We start from the raw sequence: 21,011 nt of genomic DNA, 5'->3' as shown, positions 1-21,011 counted from the left end.
CTCGAGAGGTCAACCGTACCGAGGGCGAAGCCATTAATAATAGCTTGGAAATGGTCTCTAAGGAAAGGCCAAAACTTTTTGAAGAACTCTACCGGCCAGCCATCCGGGCCTGGAGCAGTATCGTTCTTCATGCCCGCTAGCGCTAGGTCAATCTCTTGTGGCGTAAAGGACAGCATGAGTGCGTCGTTTTCCTGTTGAGACACCCTCTCCTCCGGGCCCCATAAGTCTTCCCTAAGACTTAAACCTTTCTCTTCGGCTGTTCCCAACAGCTCGACAAAGAAATCGAAGATGTGCTGAACGATTTCAGATTGGGAAACCAGTGTCCCATGCTCCGACTGTAGTCTAAGGATGGTACTCTTGCGTTTACGGCCATTGGCGTACGCGTGGAAGTAGCCGGTGTTGGCGTCACCTTTCACGACCCACTTGACGCCGCCCCTACGGCGCCAGTATTCCTCCTCTGCTCTAACGATAGCCAAGACCTGGTTTTCCAGAGAGTAGCGGTGCTCCCATTCGTCGCCAGAGAAAGGTCTGACATCCGCCTGCGCGTCTATACTCGCGATTTCTTCCACGATGCGTTCCCTTTCCCTTTTGGACTCGCTGCCGTGGTTGGCCCCCCATCCCCTGAGGAAAGCCCGCAAAGCCGCAGCCGCGGAGGCCCAGAACTCTACTGGACCTCTTTGGCACCCCACCTGGTCTCCAATCAAGGCCCAGCGATTCGTGACCAATTGACAAAAGCCCTCGTGTTCGAACCACGCCGTCTCGAAGAAAAATCTACGGCTGCGACGCCTACTGTCCTCCCCTGACGACAGAATTAGAGGGACGTGATCTGAACCAATGCGCGTCTCAGCCACTAATGTACAAAGGGGGAACAGGGCCTCCCAATCACTTGAACAAAAAACACGGTCGAGAACACAACGCACTGGAACCCGCTGTTTGTTAGTCCAAGTGTATCTTGCACCTGTCCGCGCAATTTCCCTAAGAGCCGCGGCCGCAATTGCATTGTTGAAAAGGGACACCCTAGCCCAGTCGATGTTGCTATTGCTCTTGTCCGCCCCCGAGCGGATCAAGTTAAAGTCCCCGCCCACCACGACAGGCAAGTTGGCCGCTCGCTTGGCCCCGACCAAGGTTGTGATTTCCCCCAAGATATCTGCAGACCTCGCGTGGTCCGCCGGCCCGTAGACACTGACAATCACCCAAGTAGCCATGGATACCCGATGACGAACAGTAGCTGCAATATAGAACGAACCCGGCTCCCACGCAATAACATCACAGATATCTTTATTACAACCCATCAGCTGGCCTCCAGAATGCCCCAAGGAAGGGGTCCAAAACCAATTGAAACGCTGAAAAGGATCATACGCCACTAAATCTCTAAACGTGAAATCAGCCTTAATAGTCTCTTGGAGCGCTACAAAATCTATGTGTTCTTTAGACATATACTCTCTGAGATGCGTACGCCGCCCCCCATGGCCGCATCCGCGAATATTCCAGAAGATGTATCTCATCAGATAACCCGGTTACGCAGGCAAACTCCACGGGAGGTCACCGCCTTGGCCACTCGCTTCCTTGCCGGCGCTCGGCTGGAAAAAGGCAAGTCCGAGGCCACCCCGGCCTCGTCTTCCTCGGTGGGCAAATCTACTGCACCAGCCCCTACTGGTACTGCAGCCTGACCGTCCGCGGGCTGCACAGCCGCACAGCGGGCGGCAGCAGCCGCGAGAGCGGCCTGAGCATCTTCACGCGCGCGAACTAAGGGAATGATATTCAAAGGCGAGGAGTCTAGTGCTACGCCACTATCGTGAAGAATCTCAGCTAGATGGACGTCAGAGAAGGCATTCAAGATCTTGTAAGAGGGGGAGGGGTTACCTGTCACGTCCATGTTTTTGTCAGCAGCACGGAGCTTGGCGCTTTCCAACGAGGACAAGTCCCCGAGCTTGGCCTTGGCGCGCACGCTAGGTGCCCGGGTCGCCACCGGAGTCGCCCTCGAACGCTTGGCCTTGGTCGCCGGCCCTGGCGCCTCCAGAGCCGCTCCTAGCTCTCCTCCCAGCGCCTCGAACTCACCGCCGACTCCTTGGCCACCGTCTTGTTCCCTGGCTTCCTCCCGGCTGTCTTCTTGGCCTGCCGCTCGGAGCCGCTCGACATCCGCTTGCCCGAGGCCGGGGTAAGGTCAGTAATCACCTCGCAACCTGACCCCAAGCCCCCTACGCATGCTGGAGAGGCAGGCAAAGGGCCTGTCTCCTTAGACACCAGCGGCAAGGTCACAGGCTTGATTTGAGCTTGCAAGTTGGAGCCGTACTGGTCGAATGACTGATCCAGGGAGCGGGCGAGGGGGGGAAACTAACAGCAGTGTCTTGAGTAGCGAGCACACCCAACTTTTCCCAAGTCTCCGTGTCGATGGAAGTATCTGGAATGCTATCTTCGGGCTCCTCAGGCAGCTCACCCATCGCCACATCTTGGCCAGCCGGGGCCGCTCCCGGGCCAGGCGCCACCTGCTGAGGCACCCCAGCCACAGAATTGCCCGTTTTTGCACCCTTGACAATTTGCTTGGAGGGGATGACCACGGCTGTCCCGAGCTTGAGCTTGAGCCGCCCGCCCGCACCTTGCTGGCTTTCTGGAAAGGGGTCGGATGGGCCCGCCCTAGACGCACCACCTCCATCCCCAAGCCTCCGCGGCAACCTCTCCACCTCCACCTTGATCTGGTACCCTTCTTGGTTAAACCACACCTCGACCGTGCCGTTAAGTTTTGCCGGCGACTTGCAAGCCAGTTTCATCCTCACAGGCCCCAGCTTTATGAGGGAAAGCTCGTCGACCACGATCGGGCGTCCCAGCATCTTAAAAGCCTCCTTGATACGCTCAATCTTGCGGTGTTTCTCAGGGATCCCGTGGAGCCGCACCCAAGCTTCTGACATCACCATCGGGGGGATCACCTCTTGCTCCACATCCCGCACCCTTGCAATGATATCGTTGATAGAAAGGAAAAGCTTGCCACTAGTCCGAGCCATATGCAGGAGATCCGCTGAAGGGAACACCACCATGAAATCATCCTCTCCCACTTGGGTGACTTGCCAGTCCCAGTCCCCCGTGACCATGTGGTTGAGCTCCTGAATAAGAATCCGCAGGCTCAGACGGCCTGGCTCAGCCGAGAGGATGGCGGCGTTGCCAACAGAGAGCTGCCGTGGACCCTCGGACTCCTCCTCCTCTTCGAACTGCAGACAGAAGAAACCTTCCCCAGAAATTGCGCTACCCATGATCTGCAAACAAGGCTGCCGACCCCTCGTCGGGCAGTGCGCAGACGCGTGTCCCTCCTCCTTGCACAGCACACACAAGGGCTTGAACTTGCACTGCGACTAGAAATGTCCAAGTCTCCCGCAATTGAAGCATTCCACATCTGGGGCCTTCGGCACATCCTCCACTGGAATGGGTTCGTCCGCCGTACCCTTCGATCCCGGGGGGAGCGGCACCGTCAGGGGGGCGGAAGCCGCCCTGGGCCTCTTAGCCAGTGGATCCCCATAGCCACCACCACAGTTAGGGTGATCCATCGGCTTCCGCTCCAACTCCCGCCGACGCGCCAGCTCCTTCTTCTTCTTCTTTCTCTCCTGCTGCTGGATCCACCAGGGGGGAGGAGGACCCCAATCCCCCTCGCGCCCCACTTGCTCTTGGTAGCGCTCGGGTCTACCACTTTGCCTCGCGCGCATCTCCTTCGACGCCTTCTCCCGCAGGTCTCTCTCCCGCCGCCGCTCCCCATCCAGGTCCTGGGCCTCCATCGGCCTCTTCTCCAAGCGTCGTTCGCTCATCACCGCCGCTGCAAACGAAATGGGAAGCGAAGGAGGGGGAGTGGAGCGAATGGATCTGGCGAGGTGAGCAAGGCGCACCTCGTTTCTGGTTGCGGGAAACCCTAGCGAGGGGGTGAGGCAGCCGCGCCGCAGCCATAAATATGTGCCGTGGCTGGGCCTAGGCCTAGTTATGGCTGGCGCGGGCCGAGCCGGGCCAGTCGGCCCAGTAGGAAACAGGCCACCGCCTGCTGGCTGATGTTTGGGCCCCACTAGGCTAGACACACCCTCGCCCCCCGGCCAAGGCACGGGGGCCGGCCCACGGCCCACTTGCCCGACCGCGGCCCCAGGCCCAGCAGCGCCAACCCTAGCCTGCGGGGAAGCAGAGCCATCTTCCCCCGCCGACAGCCCTGCCGCCGCCTCCTCCGACACCTGACCGGCGGCCACCTGCGTCGGCAGGCGCGACCACTCATCCTCGGAGGCCACTGGTGCGAGCATCGCAGACGCCGCCCGCGACCTGATCTTCCGCGCGGCATCTCCAGGAGACGCCCCCCTGAGCGGGGTCCGCGAGGGCTGCCAGCCCGAACAGCGACTGCGCGCGGTCCCTGGCCACCCGGAGCGAAACGACGACGCACCCCAGCGGCGCCGCTCCCCTCGGCTTGCGCGAAGGCGACGAAAGCACCAAACGACAGGCCCTCAGGCACTGGCCGCCCTGCCTCCGACTCCAGATCCACGCCGTCCGCATCCTCCGGCTCCTCTCCTGCCAACGCCCAGAACCTTCCTCCTACTGACGCCGCCGCCGAGCCCACCGCCGCGGCCAAGCCGGGGAGGAGCCAGCACCACGCCTAACCACATCCCAGCCCCCGCTGGCCGGAGCCCTGGGCGACCGGGGCAAGGCGCCCGAGCCGACGCCAGGAGGAGCGCCTAACAGTCTACTCATTCGAAACTCGAAACCGGAGCGCCATACACGCTGTGGTTCTCCCGTGCGGTTTCTCAATGGACACCGGAGACGACGACGACAACGCGCCGGAAGTCGAGGGCCTCCGCGGCCACCCCTGGGGGGCGTTGCTAGTCGGAAGCCGCCAGTTGGCTTGGAGGGGGTCGTCGCGCGGGCGGGGCGACGCTGCCGTAGCGTTCATGGCGTCACCGGCCGTGACGCGCTCGGGTCGTGCGCCGTTGCCGCCTCTTCGTCTTGCGCCTCGTAACCTATCTCCGCGGCGTTCGCTGTCGGCCTAGGGGTCGCCGCTCGCCTGGCCGCAAAGGAGGGACAACGAAGAGCCGAGGGCCGTCGGCCTGCTCGCCACGCGCCGCACCTCTCTGAACCCTGTGCCGGCCTTTGGCTGTCTTCGCCTCTTTAGGGATGTCGAGGAAGCGGGTGCCGCGCGACGGTCGTTTCTCGCCGACGCTATGCCTGAGGGCGTCGTCGGTCGAGGCCGCGCGTCGGCAGGGGTGTTGCGTTGCAAGGCGCCAGTGCCGCCATCATGCGGCGCGTACTGTCTGACCGCGGGTTGGAGCCGCTTCCAGGACGAGACCGAAGGCCATGGCTGCGCCGTGCCCCGTGGGCGTCGCCTTCCGCCGTGGGCTGGTACACCACCAGTGATGCGTTGATGTGCGGGAGCGCCTGCGCCTTCTCACTTTTCAGACCTAATCGCTCAATTAGGGCAAAGTGCTGATAACATGTGAAAGTAAAACAAGAGAGGAAGGAGCAAATGATGGAACCGTTACTTTCATTGATGAAGTTTGGGGTATATATATCCGGATACAAAAGCGGTTACAAAGAGTGGTTGCCAGTAGTGGAATCGACATAAGCAGGGATTAACCCTTTAATTAATCTAATTAATTAATTCTTAACAAATTAGGTGCTCTCGTTTAGAAGAAACTAGAACTTTAAATATTTTGGGCCGTGCTTGATATTTCAGAAGCACATCAACGTGGGTCCTGGACCACGCCGAGGGAAGCACATAGTACGTGAAAGTGTTCCCCCCAAAAAAACTCACCGATCGCCTTCTCCTCCACATCGTCTCGCCGCCGCAGCAGCACCCCACACCAGTCCGACGATGCCGCCGCCTGACGACACAGGCGCCCTCAGCACACGCGTCCGCGCATTCAGGCTCCACCCCAATGTCGTCCGCAACTTCTTCGAGCACCACAGCGGCACAGCCGCGTCAAGGACGAGGCTGCGCTCTGCGGGGACAGCAGCTCCTTCTCGTTGTCGGATGTTCCGAGGATGTCTGGGTGCGTCATTGGGATGAAGAGCGGACACACGGTTGAAATCGTGGACAGCCTGGACATCCTGCTCGACCCCGTCTCAGGAACCCTCTGCCGCGCCTTGCTGGAGAAGGAGCACTGTAAGCCGATAGACATTTTCAGGGATACCCACCCTTATTACAATCCTTCCCAGGTTTTGTAGGGTTTGATGAGTGCATGCTCGTTGGGATGTGGTCGTGCAGACAAGGAGCGTTTCCCTGGCTCCGTCGTCCTGGGGTGGTACTCTTCTGGGACTCGGAGCGCCGCCGTGCAGGACACCGACATGCAAATCCACAAGGCTGTGAGTATTTACTTAACAACCATTTATTTGTTCAAGTACTTAATCCGTGTACTAATGTACACTGTGCAATACCTTTTAATCGTTGACCCCTGCATATATAGCCTTCTAATACTATTTTTTATCTAGTTGATGGATGCTAAGGGAAGTGCTTTTTATCTTCTATTACATCCTGCAATCAAGCCCCCCCCCCCCCCCCCCCCAAGATGGATCTCCGCGTGTGTATTTATTACTCTGGTAAGTGAAGTTTCGAACCATTGAATATATTGCAATTGACTTCTTTTGATCCTTAGTTCGATCGACCCTGAATGTGTCATCATACTTCAAGGATTTTATTTGTGCTGCATTGACTGCTAGAGGAATCATTCACAAATACTATTTTTATTTGTGAATTGTTTTCTAGCACTCGACATCTTATTGAACTGCTACTGTTTTAGAGCAACAAATGATATTAATTTGTTTAGTCGCCTAGAGATTTACTCTTGAAATGACGATGTTTCCTAGTTCCTATATAAGCTAAATCTTCTTCCCACTTATTTTGGTATGGTATACACTGCCTTTATTTCCTACAAATGTTCATTTATCTATTTGCTAAGTACCTTCCCATATGCCATTATTTAGCCACATTATGTTCTAGTATGATACGCATAGCATAGCACTAAGTTCTTACCTCACAAGTGTTTTGCATTGTGCTAATATTCTTATCTAGTTTTCTTTCATGTATTTGTGCTGCTAAAGCTTTTTTTATATTCTGTAACTTTCAAGTGTTGCGCGACACCGATGGGAGTCCTCAGCTCAACCTTGTCAAATTTAACTGTACAATTGAGGTTGGTGTTCTCCTCAAGTGTTTGTTTAGTTACAGGTACTTGCTAATACAAGCATATTTGATTAAAGATTTTAGAGCCAGAGAGGATATCTACAGACCGTGGCACTGGTTTCAAACGATGTTTCCTCTGTCCAAACCGGGCCATTTGTGATGTGAATCTACTGCCTCTTGAAAAAAAGTAAGTAGATAATTTCTTTCCTTCCTCTGAGATATGGCTTGAACTGCATTATATGCTAAGTAAATAGGAATTTTTTTGACTAATTTAATCCAAGTAGATGACTAGCATGTCATTGACAGAATTAACGGCATACTGGTACTGGTCTAAACAAGCACGTACTACGCAAACAGTAGACAAATCTACACATGATGCTAGTACTGCTAATACAGAAATAATCAGGAGAGGGATAAACGCGTTATACCCTCCAGTAGGCCATGCAGAAGCCGCCGCGGTGGTGGCGGCAGCAGCAGCGTCCTCGGTGGCCTTCTTGTCGGCCTCAGTCTTCTCGGCGGCGGCACGTTCGGCGTCGGTGGACATGGTGATGACGGAGACGGAGACGACGCGGACGTAGAGGAAGTAGTGGATCGGAGGCGAGCAGTCACGTAGTCGCTTCCCAAAAACATATTCGTCTCTTTCCCGTACAGGAACCAGAGAGACGGGGTTCCGGAGACCTGCTCTCCCGTCGACCGTGTACGCGGCGGACGGGATGGAGTCACCGGCGGCAGCAGCAGCAAAGGAACGACGGTGGGCGGTTCGCGTGGAGCAGATGTGATCTGATCGTGGCGGCTAGGGTTATGAGACACCGCACACTTATATAGGTGCAGCCGCGTGGAGAAACATGGGCTCAACCCACGTCCGAGTCCGTGACAGCCCACGATACGACGTCTCAGATCGTGGCCCAGCTATTAGAAACTCTCCGTTAGTGACTGGCAAAAATAAGCGTGTAGGTGTGAGCTCGGCTCGGCTCATTCCGCAACCTGCGACGTGTCGTGACGAGGCGTGGCGAGGCGGGCGGCGGAGGAGGAGCACGCGAGGGCCTCTTCTCTTCTCAAGCTCCAATAGCATGTAGAAGAGGAACCCTTATAAGGAGGTCCAACTCCTCTTCCATTTCCGGGGTGGGACTAAACTTCCCACCTCCACCTAGTGCCAATAAACCCACATGGGCCCTTAGAGATTTTTCTGAAATTGTTGGATGGGCCTAAAGCCCACCCCATATTTCAACAATCCCCCACCAAATCTCGAGGGGCCATTGTGTCCTCTGTTAAGGTTGAGCTTCACCTAGAGCAAGTAGCTAGACTCCTTCACAACTGAACAATGGACTATGCCTTGAATTGTCAGTTTGGCGTAAAGAAGCTTCACCACATGTCTTACTAGTACTAGGCTGCCGAAAGCTGACCCCTCGGGTGGAGCATATAAGTCACACTCCTAGCCTATTCATGAGCTTACTAGAGATCACCCCAATCTCATAGACTGTGACCAGCAGTCGGGCTCACATAGGTGTGTTCCTCCAAAGATCGCTTTGTAGGATTGCATCTTGCTTATATAAGCTTTGGAACACATTAAGACAGTAGTCATCCTACCATACAGTATCAAGAGTATTGCATCTCCAACGGAGTGGGTTAGTGTAGTTACTCTCGTCAGTTCACCACTGGCTTGTTTTCCCAGGTCCTACTTCCTGGGATCTCCAATCATATAGGTTGTGTTACCACCATGGCACCTCATGTGGGTCTCATACCCATCTCCCTCGATGTAGTATCTATCACAACATGTGATAGCCCTTTTGTAAAGGGATCTGCAAGATTCTTAGCCGTATGGACATACTTCAACGCTATCACTCCGGAGTTTCTTAATTTTCTGACAGCTTTTAATCTCATTCTTATGTGTTTGTTGGACTTCATGTTGTCCTTTGAACTCTTCACCTTGGTGATGACAGTCTGATTGTCACAGTTCATAAGGATACCCGGAACCGGTTTATCAACCAATGGCAAGTCCATCAAAAGATCTCGAAGCCATCCTGCTTCGACACCAGATGTGTCTAATGCTATTAATTCAGCTTCCATTGTCGATCTTGTTAAGATCGTTTGCTTGCAAGACTAACAGGAAACAGCACCACCTCCAAGAGTAAACATATACCCAGTTGTGGCCTTCATCTCATCAGCATCAGAGATCCAATTCGCATCACTATACCCTTCAAGTACCGACGGTTATCCGGTATAGTGAAGTCCGTAGTTCATAGTACCTTTCAGATAGCGCATAACTCTCAGTAGTATGCCAATGTACATCACCCGGATTGGAAACAAACCGGCTCAGTTTGCTCACAGCAAACGCGATGTCAGGCCTTGTTGCGCTCACTAGGTACATTAGTGAATCAATGATTTGATAGTATCTCAGTTGATCCTTAGTTGTGCCTTCGAACTTTCAAACCAACACACTAGGATCATTTGGTGTTTGAGATGGTCTGCAGTCCGAGTATCCAAAACGACTCAACACCTTCTCAACATAATGGGATTGCAGAAGTGTGATCCCACCCTCATTATCTCTCAGTAGCTTGATGTTCAAGATAACATCAGCCACACCAAGGTCTTTCATCTCAAAGTTCTGAGACAGAAATGACTTGACCTCCTCAATGACTTTGAGATTGGTTCCATCGCCCCCGCCATGGTGATAGTATACACATTTGTTAGCTTCATTACCAACGAAGCCAACAGATGTCAGAGTTGTATTAAACTTATCATGCCATTGCTTAGGTGCTTACTTCAGGCCATATAAAGATTTCAGCAACCTACACACCTTTCTTTCCTAACCATCTATCTCCAAGTCATCTGGCTGTTGCATGTATATTTCTTCGTTTAGCTCTCCATTCAGAAAAGCCGTCTTAACATCCATCTGGTGGATGAGAAGACCATGCGAGGCCGCCAACGAGAGTAATACTCGAATGGTGGTCAGTCTAGCCACAGGTGAATAAGTATCTTATGTCAATATGAACTTTTATCTTGAATCATTTGGATCTGAACATTCATGCCACAATAAAGAAAATTACATTGAGAAGTATGCTAGGTAGCATTCCACATCAAAAATTCTGTTTTTACCATTTACCTACTCGAGGACGAGCAGGAATTAAGCTTGGGGATGCTTGATACATCTCCAATGTATCTATAATTTTTTATTGTTCCATGCTATTATACTACCCGTTTTGGATGTTTATGGGCTTTACTATACACTTTTATATCATTTTTGGGGCTAACCTACTAACCGGAGGCCCAGCCCAAATTGCTGTTTTTTTGCCTATTTCAGTGTTTCGAAGAAAAGGAATATCAAACGGAGTCCAAATGGAATGAAACCTTCGGGAGCGATCTTTTTGGAACAAACGCAATCCAGGAGACTTGGAGTGGATGTCAAGAAGCAGCCGAGGCGGCCACGAGGGTGCAGGGCGCCCCCCCATCCTTGTGGGCCCCTCGTGGCTCCCCTGACCGACCTCCTTCGCCTATATATATCTACATACCCCGAAAACATCCAGGAGCACCACGAAACCCTATTTCCACCGCCACAACCTTCTGTTCCCGTGAGATCCCATCTTGAAGCCTTTTCCGGCGCTCCGTCGGAGGGGGAATCGATCACGGAGGGCTTCTACATCAACACCATAGCCTCTCCGATGAGTTGTGAGTAGTTTACCACAGACCTTCGGGTCCATAGTTATTAGCTAGATGGCTTCTTCTCTCTCTTTGAATCTCAATACAATGTTCTCCTCGATCTTCTTGGAGATCTATTCGATGTAACTCTTTTTGTAGTGTGTTTGTCGAGATCCGATGAATTGTGGGTTTATGATCAAGTTTATCTATGACAAATATTTGAATCTCCTCTGAATTATTTTATGTATGATTGGTTATCTTTGCAAGTCTCTTCGAATTATCAGTTTGGTTTGGCCTACTAGATTGATCTTTCTTGCAATGGGAGAAGTGTTGACACACGAACACGTCACCGTGTACCCTCGACGCCGGGGGTGATGCACCGCAGCTCACATCGAAGGAGACCCGACCGACAGCGTGATACGCAGGACAGTCGGTGGGCGCTTTTGAAGACCCGAAACCCCACACGCCTGGGAGGGACCCCGTCAGGGAGTTCGGCGGCTATGGGCTGCCCTAGGTCGATTCGCTCGCCCCTAAAGCCTCGTGGATTGCTGCCCTCCAACGCGAAGAACGAACGAAGAACGAGAAAGAAAGATACAAGGGTAGGGGATAAAGATAGATGAACACAAAAGTGTAATAGATTGATTGGTTCGATTGTTGTTGTTCAATCGGCCGTTACCCCCAACATATATAAGAGGCGGCTGGACTTCCCGTACAAGTAAAGGATTCATCTAGGCTTTCCTTACAAAACATTACATCAATTCACGTCCTAGAGTCCTAGTTCTATTCCAACTCGGATTCAGTCTGAATCTGGCCCAACTTCTGTCTTCCTCCTTGCATGGGACGTCAAGCTTGCATATGATCTCCGATCAAGACGGCCCAAATACCAAACTTATGCGCCTCGACGATACGAACAACTCTCATGTTGATCACTTTTTCAAATAAGGCCATCTTGTATACATTTTGAGGTCATCTTTACCTTCCAGTCGGACTCGGTCTCGACAAACACACTGGATTATCCGAGTCTCGTAGTGAATCTGCAGGCCATATACTATCTCTGATGATGATGACTCCAAAACCAACGTTTACCATTTTGACGATACGCATAACTTCCGTATTGAACACTTCTCTATCCGAGGTCATCTTGATAAACATTCAGGCACATGTTCAGTTTCACTCGGATTCGAGCTCATCCATTCGGATATTAGAGTCTTTCACTCGGATCGTCCTACTGGACTTTTTCACTCGGATGTTAGAATCTTTCACTCGGAAGACAATATTTCACTCTGATGACTATATTTTCACTCGGAAGACAATCTTTCACTCGGATGACTATATTTTCACTTGGAAGGCAATATCTTACTCGATCGGCAAGTTTTAATTCCGACGGTAATCTTTTCACTCGGAATATTTTCACCTGGAGGACAATTTCACTCGGATGACTATATTTTCACTCGGATGATAATAAGTTCACTCGGACGGCAAACTTTCACTCGATCGGTAAGTTTTCACTCGGATGGTAAGCTTTTCACTCGGATTTCCTGACTGAAAATATAGCCTGATCTTAATTTGTTTCTCCAGGTCTCATATGACCTCGGATTGAGACGAGTTATATATGAAAATCGATCGGCTCGACGAGACGAAACTTTCTCGTGTTGCAGGTTTTCCGATTCATGGCCTTCTTGAGGGCCGAATTGCTCACGCATTGTATCAAACACTCATCAACATTTGTCTGGTGTCGAGCATAATATTTTGGTCTCTGGTAAGACTGGACTGTATTGACTGTAACTTTTGCATATGAACTCGGATTAAGACAATTTATATATGAAAATCGATTACCTCGACAAGACGAAGACAATTCCTTTAAAGTGCTCCTTCATCCGAGGTCGTGTTGAAGGTGTAATCGACTGAAAAGCACTCGGAACACTAAATTCTGCCACTCGGAGTACAGTTTCGGCCACTAAGATGAGGTCGGATGTCGATGACTCAAACATCAAAGTTGTTCCACTCGGCGAGCTGAAACTTTTCATTCTGAAAAACTTTTCACTCGAGTCCATCTTATTTGCCTTTTGTACCTTGCCAAAATCTGGTGTCAACACATGCCCCCCTGTTTTCTGGCAGAGCTTGCGTGCCAGAAAATACTTTTTTTAAGCACGATGTCAACACTACATCGGCTGTGCATGCTAAGGACGATAATTGTTATCGACCATATGCTTAGGCTTGTTGCTTCTTGGGTAGAGCCTCTTCAGATAGTCGAAGGAGTTAAGTGACATATCGACTTTCCTGCCTGCAAGTCAGAGCTTTGTGCATCTTGATGACTCACTTTCTCTGGATCCTACAATAAACAAACAATAGGAGTCGGCAACTTTTGCTGCATTAGATTGATTAGTGACCGAATAATTAGTCGGCCTTGCCGGCGTTGGCAAAACTAAGAAGCGGCTTTGGGAATATGAGATACACCGCAATGAGCACTATTAGCTAGATGCCAGCTTTGTCAACACAATGTACTCTTTCGGGCGATATGCAAATATCGGCCATATGTCCTTATCTCATAGGACCTGGTGAACCCGTCCACCAAAGTGTGAATAGCCGAAATAATTCAGATGTTTCGGCTGGGGATAAGTTCTGGGACGTCGGCTTTGATGGAACGGTTGAAGAACATGGACGATGTGCCATTTGGAGTCTCCTATAGTGAGATGAAAACTGTCGACTCCGCCTGCCGGCTTCACACTTGTCCTCTTTTACTCTTGCCGGCTTCGCAATAGGAGATGTGGTGCCTCTTTTGACTCGAGGATTTCCCTTAGGAACCCAAGCCATGTCCCTCTTCTCTAGCTCTTTGGCACTAAGCCGATTCATCTTTTTCTCTTGCGAATATGGTAAGCCGAGTAGGCATCCCGGCTGTGTCTTTGGTTTACGCACTGGCAAGTTCTTGCTGGCTTTGGGCACCTCCAGCTTGGCCTTTCCAAACTCGGCGATTGGATCCTTGAAATTTACTTGCTTCACTTTCTTGTCCTTAGTAGCCAACATAGACTCAACTGTCTTTTTGTCATATGGAGTTGGATCTGACATAGCACACTTGCGGCCATCCTTTTTCACTCAGTACACTTGCTTGACCACGTCCATCTTCTTCGCTGAGCTCCGGACCGATTCTTTTTGGTTGAGTCGGTCTTTAACATGTGGTTGTTAAACAAACGATGATCCTCTCGGAGCTGCATAATTTTGTTGAGGTGGTTTAGAATATGATGGATGGTGTGCCGTTGCTTTAAAGTTGTCGCATGATTGATATGAATAATAGTCGATATGGGGATGTATCCATGATATCGGCTTTGGTGGCCCAAAAGGAGGATATGGAGTCTGCTTGCTCAACTTCTTCCTTCTCCAATCCTGGTCTTTAGATTTATGCCTTGGGGGTGACTTCGATGCTTTTATTTCACTCGGCCGACAAGCACTCTTTGCCTCACTTATCTTCTGATATTTTTCGAATAACTGCGCGAAAGTGACTTTCGGCTTTTTACCTTTGTGCTTACCATTGCCTTTGCTTTGTTTAGATGTGCATGCATTAGTCTTTGAATTCTCTCGTTGCCCCCCGGTGCTAGATGTCACTATTGTAGCTTTGATGGAATTCCCGTCTTCAAGATTTTTGTTGATGCACCTTTTAACCATATCCTTGCTCGAAGACTTGACCCCGTCATCATTGGTGTGTACCTGTTGACCTTTAGATGAATCGGCTTGAGATAGCCGAGTCAACATTTGATTGCCGTCAAAACCAACCTGATTCGACTGGCCAAATGATCTCGCCTCAACAAACTCCAATCGTCCTATTTTGTCCGATTGCTCGACTTGATGGATCATGTTGCAATCTTTAACAATTTTCTCAAACGAACATTGCATCCGCTCTTGTCTTGACGGCTCGACATCGTGATCAATTATAATAATAGGATTAGTCTGCGATGTACCGATGATGTGATCAACTATGCCTGCACTGGACGTACACTCCTGGTCCATTAACTGATATTGTGATATCGGCTCTGAAACAAAACAACCGAGTGGTGCCAGCTTAGTGTCATCTGACTCGGCTATGCATTCATTTTCGTCGTCCTTTCCCGATGCTTTTGAATTGGCTATCTCGAAGGACTTTGGACCTGGCTTTATATTCCTGCAACTGAAATAATCATAGAATATACATCTCACCTGAGACCAAATGTTAGCCAGGCATGAAACAAACAAAGTTGTCCATATGAATATAAATTTCAGTTGGCATGACGGGAACAACTTTGGTTGCGATAAGTTGTCACTATTAGCCTCTATGAATGATACCACGTGTTGCCTAGCATGATTAGTGACAAGATCATTCCTAACAAACAGATTACTCATTTCCATTGGTCTTTCAAAATTAATTAGAATCTTACTAACGGGTGCATCAACAATACGATTTTGACCGAATCGAAAATTGAATAAACTATCTGCTAGGTGTACCTTTGTGAAGACGTTGGAAGGAGAAGATGGTTGCACCACTGGAACAATACCTTGCTCCACTTCTGAATAATTCTCCAACTCCTCTTCCTCTTTTTCTGGATCTCGTGCCTCATCACTCAGATTGCCTGAATAGATTTCACTCGGATTGCCCGAGTATATTTCACTCGGATTGCCCGAGTATATTTCACTCGGATTGCCCGAGTAATTTTCACTCGGATTGCTCGAGTAGATTTCACTCGGACGCTCTTCGTTAGTTGAACTTTGCTCGGCTGCACTTTCTTGTTCTTGATGTCCATCGTTAACCGAACTGTGTTCGACCATATTATTTTGTTCTTGATGATTATCAATATCTTTAGCACGAAACTCATAGGGTAGCATGTAAGCTCCCTTATATCCAGAAAAATCGAGCACGGTCAATTTGCTGCGTTTGCCATTCCTTTGCTCAATGAAGCTTGCATCTTCTGTTTTGATACACTCGGTAATAACTGGCTTGATCCACTCGGCTTTAGCTGTCTTAGTGCTCAATCCGGTTTCAACCGAATCTACTGTATTACCCGAGTGAATCCTTTTTTGCCGATTTGCTTGCAAAGTTTCTTTTTTATCTTCCCTCAAAAGTGTAGAAGGGCCAACATGGTTGCTACATGGAGGAAGGCACTTGACGTACTCTTGCAAATCATTGTCTCCACGCTTCTTCTTGAGTGCTTCATAAGCCCGTCGATATTCTGCTGGTAATTCCTCAAGGGTAGGTGTAGTAAATTCGTTAACGCTATTCCCTATGAGCTCTGGCTTGATCTTGTCCACTTGGGCCACATATTTTTCTTTAAACTCAGCCCTGCTTGGATCGGCTTGCCCCCCAATACTTTTAGGATCTTTCGGCAATGAATTGATGTTACCGAAATTTTGCGATTGTATAGGGGGTGTATAACATGTTGCAATGATAGGTGAAGGCACGTGCATTGTTGTTGAATATTTTCTCTCACCAATATGATTAATCGGCAACACTTCGTCTTCTTTCAAAACCCTAGCTCTTATTGCCTCATAATCAGGAACCAATCCCTTGTCGTGTTGCTCAAGGAAAATAGCACTAATCTTCTTATTTTGGGCTAAACTTTTTAATGCAACCAGAGCCACCTTATCTCCTGCAATATTAGGCACATATGCTCCTGCCGAATCTCCATTCACTCGGCCATAACCGCAAAGGTGATCTGAGTCATGAATATTTTTAGTTTCATATGCCACTGAATAATTAATCTCATGAGGTGTAGTATATGATGTTTGAGGATAACCGGCCAAATAGCTAATGGAAGCATGGCCGATTCCCCCATCCATCAGCATGTTTGGGGATGAACCCCCATATTGCGAGTCGGCTACCGATGAATAAAACTTTGAGACGCCCTCCTGTACATGAGGTGTCATATATTGATCACTCGAACAAATCGTGTTGTTCACCGGCATATTGAAAGAAGTTGCCGATGCACGAAAATTCAGATTCATAAATTGCATGTCGCGATTCAGTAAATTCCAAGTTTCTCCAATGGAATAACTAGTCGGCCTTTGCTCATTAGGGCCAGCCAACATGACATGTCCATTGATAGATCTAGCAACATCAACATAATGACTATTTGCATCTACGCAAGGAGATTGATGATACATGTTACCGTTCTAGATTGCAGCCGCTTGATACATGTTACTCCTGCAAATCATTGTCTCCACGCTTCTTCTCGTAGCAAGAACAGGCTGGAGACTGTTTAACGCTTCGTCCCCAACGGAGTCTCCAAAAAGTGTGTTGACACACGAACACGTCACCGTGTACCCTCGACGCCGGGGGTGATGCACCGCAGCTCACGTCAAAGGAGACCCGACCGACAGCGCGATACGCAGGACAGTCGGCGGGCGCTTTTGAAGACACGAAACCCCACATGCCCGGGAGGGACCCCGTCAGGGAGTGCGGCGGATATGGGCTGCCCTAGGTCGATTCGCTCGCCCCTAGAGCCTCATGGATCGCTGCCCTCCAATGCGAAGAACGAACGAAGAACGAGAAAGAAAGATACAAGGGTAGGGGATAAAGGTAGATGAACACAAAAGTGTAATAGATTGATTGGTTCGATTGGTGTTGTTCAATCGGCCGTTACCCCCAACAAATATAAGAGGCGGCTGGATTTCCCGTACAAGTAAAGGATTCATGTAACATCCCGAATTTTCAATTTAGAATGTTATACATTAGATCATCATGCATATCATATTTTAATGCATTTCGTTTTGCGATCCTCGGAAATTCTAAGCAACTCAAGGACCCACGGAGAGAGTTGGGGATTTCCCGATTTTCATATTTGAATTTTATCAAATATCGAAACGAGGATCAATTGTTTTAATTGTTTTTCTCTCCGAAAATATTTCATATCAAAATATATGAGAGGGGATAAAATGACTTCCCCAAAAATAATGAAATGTTGGAGGAAAAATATTAAAAAACAATTATTTGATTTTGTTTGGAATTTTATTGCTATTTTATTTGCATAGGAAAAATATGCGTTTTCTCAAAATTGCATTTTAGGCCCAAATAAATGTTCATCTTGTCCGGCTTATTTTTAGAGGACGGGGAAAATTTATTTCGGGATTTTTGCAGTCCGTGTAGTATTTACTTTCTTTCTTTTTCCGCACACCGTTATTATTTTAAAAAAAAGGCAACCGACTTAACGGGCCGGTTTCGACCCGGACTCCTTCCCCGGCCGGCCTTATAAGCCGTCGAGGCCGCCCCAGCCCGCCCGTGCCCGCACCCCGCCGAAACCCTAACCCCGCGGCCAAATCCGCGCCGCCACCGCCGGAGCCCGCCACCCCGACGCCCGACGCCGCCGCCTCGCCGCCGGAGACGCCGCCGCCGCCGCCGTCCCTCGCCGCTGCTGCCGACGTCCCTCACCGCCGCCGGAGCGCGCCGCCGCCTCGCCGGAATCCCCGCCGGACCCGAGGTAGCCGCCGCCGGTTTTCAGGAGAAAACCGAATCGGTTTTTTTTCAAACCCTAGATCTAGATCGGTTTTATTCGGTTTTTCCGGTTTAGTTATTTTGCGGACGTTCGTCCGTACGTTCGTTTTAACAAACAGTTTTCACCATTTAACCGCAGACAGCGAACGTTCGTTCGTTAGCCTGTTCGTCAGTTTTTCTTTTTCTCAGAATTTTCGCGATTATTTTCGATCGTGATTTCTGATCCGATTTTCGTTTTAGTATAACTTTTCGCTCGTTTATCGCAATCAGGCAATTCAAGCGCCTAAAGTTTCGTGTCGAAACCCTCTTTCTATTTAACCAACTCAAACAAGTTTTTGCTACTGTAAAATTTGGCTTAGGTCCAGATTACTAAACGAAGCTTGTTTCTTTCGCCGTTTGACATTCGTTGCTTCGTTTGATTTGATTCTTTTTGCAAACCGGAGTTCCTAAGTTGAACTTTCTGGTTAGATCGCTTATTGGATTTTTACCCGTGCACCCTTGCTTGATTGCTTATGTATGTTATTGTTTGCTTGCGATAGAGTACCCGGAGTGCGAAGCGTGCTACTACGAGTCTCTAGGTTTCACGGATCATCAGCAAGGCAAGTAACACTTTGATCATACCTCTTTACTACCCAGTTTTATTGCGTTAGATCAATCCTCAAACAATTGCATGATTAGGATCTGATTAATATGTGGGGTATGGGAAGTAGTTGAGGTAGTACCTATTGCCCTGTTTAATATCAAACCTTGGGAGTTACTTCTACGTTGCTTATATTGCTATGCTATGCTCGTAGATGTGGATTGGGTTTGAGTGAATTCATGACAGATGTGAGATTGTTAATTAATGGTTCAACTTAAGTTGTCTACTTAAATAAACCACTGGGTGGATTGAGGCACCTGGAGAACCCAGTGTTGCCTGTATTTTTGGATATCCCGGAGTACCCGTGTGATTTTCCTATGGACCGCCACCCAGACTCAAAGGGATCATAAGATTATTCATACTAGAAACTTCCGTGTGCAGCCACAAGATATTATGGGCTCTAGCATAGCTGAGTAAGTTACATGAGCTCTTGAAGAGGTGGGCTAGCACATGTAGGGGAAAGTAGGTGTAACTGTCCACCCGGAGTAAAGAGTGATTGTTTCTGAAAGACTGTGTCTCGATCATCCGTTTCTCAAACACCGTGTAGTGTGAGAAATCAAACGGAGGAGATCGAGTCTTGTGGGGAAAAGTGCGCAATCCTCTGCAGAGTGTACAATCTAATCATGGTTAGCCGTGTCCCCGGTTATGGACATCTTGAGTATCTAGTTCTTGGATTATCATGTGTATCTCATCATCATGCTACTTAATTTAATTTGATTGGGTTTAATCACGTTCTTAATTGGTATTGAGTTGGAGGTACCTTCTCAATGTTTAACAACCACCTTGATAGTTAAATAAAATTTATTCCTTTGTTGTAGGGAAAATTAGCTTTTCGCAAAACTGTAACCATAGAGCTTTCCACCAGCCAAATATGCATGTAGTGATAGCATTATTCTGTTCATTACTCTCTGTGTTACATTGCCAGCATATTCCATGTGCTGACCCGTTTTCGGGCTGCAACGTTCATGTTGCAGACTTTTCAGATGACGAGTAAGGTGCCATAGGTCGTGGTCTTATACTCAGTGATGCCGTTGGAGTTGATGGACTCGCTTATCTTCCAAGCCTTCCGCTGTTATCGTTACTAGATGGCCTTAAGCCATATTTATTGAAATAAGTTCTCTTTTGAGACATTCGTTGTAATAAGTGTGTGATTGCTACTCTGTTATAAATCCTTCGAGTACTGTGCGTGTCAGCATTACTAATCCAGGGATGACACTGATGCACAGAGACTGGACCGTCTGAGGTCTGGTCGCTACAAGATGGTATCAGAGCACACGCTGACTGTAGGACACGACCACTAAGCTAAAGCCCTAGATCACTACTCTCTTCTCATTTCTTACTCCTCTCCTTTTTCTACTCTTTAGGATCGCGGATGCAAGGAACAAGTTTGCACAACCGGATGAAGACACACCTTTTGGACGACACTTAAAGGAAGTTACTAGATACCTGAACATCGGAATACCAAGCTTCACCGGGACCTACAACGCCACACTACCAGAAGAGGAGCGTTGGTTGATTCGAGTTCAAGTTCCAGGAAGGACGTTCATGCCCGTCACCGAGCCCATAGAGTTTTCCTTTGATGCACCAACCTGGAGTCTAGGAAAGAGCATGGCAGCCCACATCACCATGGGACGCATTGGAGAAGTATACCACAAGGAGCTCAAGGATACTATTTACCAGATTTGTGGGCGCCGAGATGAGCAATGGGGGATAATCAGTACCAAGAAGGATAGATCAATTGCAGCTTTCATCCAGGAGTTAAACCAACACATTCGTCGCCAGGAGAACCAGATGTGCGCAGGCATGACAGATCTAAAGAAGGCAAGGACCAAGATCACGGAGCTGGAGGAAGAACTTAAGTCTACACGCGATGGATACGAGGAGGAAATCACAACATTGTTGGAGAAGAATGGTGACCTGATAAAGAAGATGGGAGTATTCATGGGAGACCCCGTGCCAGGAGGAGGAGACGACGATTCCACTTTCCCGGAGAACTACATCATCATCGACGACACCGACTCAGACCCCAGTGATAATGATTTTGTTGATGAAGCTGGAGCAGATATCATGGAGTCTTCCTCTGATCAAAATTTCTAGTAGACCACCATATCAGTAGTAATATTTTCCCCCATGTATATAGTATAGTCCGAGCA

The 21,011-nt window shown here is 49.1% G+C and overlaps 1 pseudogene; it reads left to right on the top strand.

Annotated features, from left to right (window-relative positions):
• The first annotated feature begins 5,824 nt into the window (after positions 1-5,824).
• The window catches only part of LOC109749002 (uncharacterized), a 46,671-nt pseudogene continuing 31,484 nt past the window's right edge, over positions 5,825-21,011 (top strand).

Source organism: Aegilops tauschii, chromosome 3, assembly GCF_002575655.3.
Source record: "Aegilops tauschii subsp. strangulata cultivar AL8/78 chromosome 3, Aet v6.0, whole genome shotgun sequence".
NCBI lineage: Eukaryota > Viridiplantae > Streptophyta > Magnoliopsida > Poales > Poaceae > Aegilops > Aegilops tauschii.
Note: the sequence above shows the minus strand (reverse complement) of the source record. Positions and strands in the feature narration are given on the sequence as shown.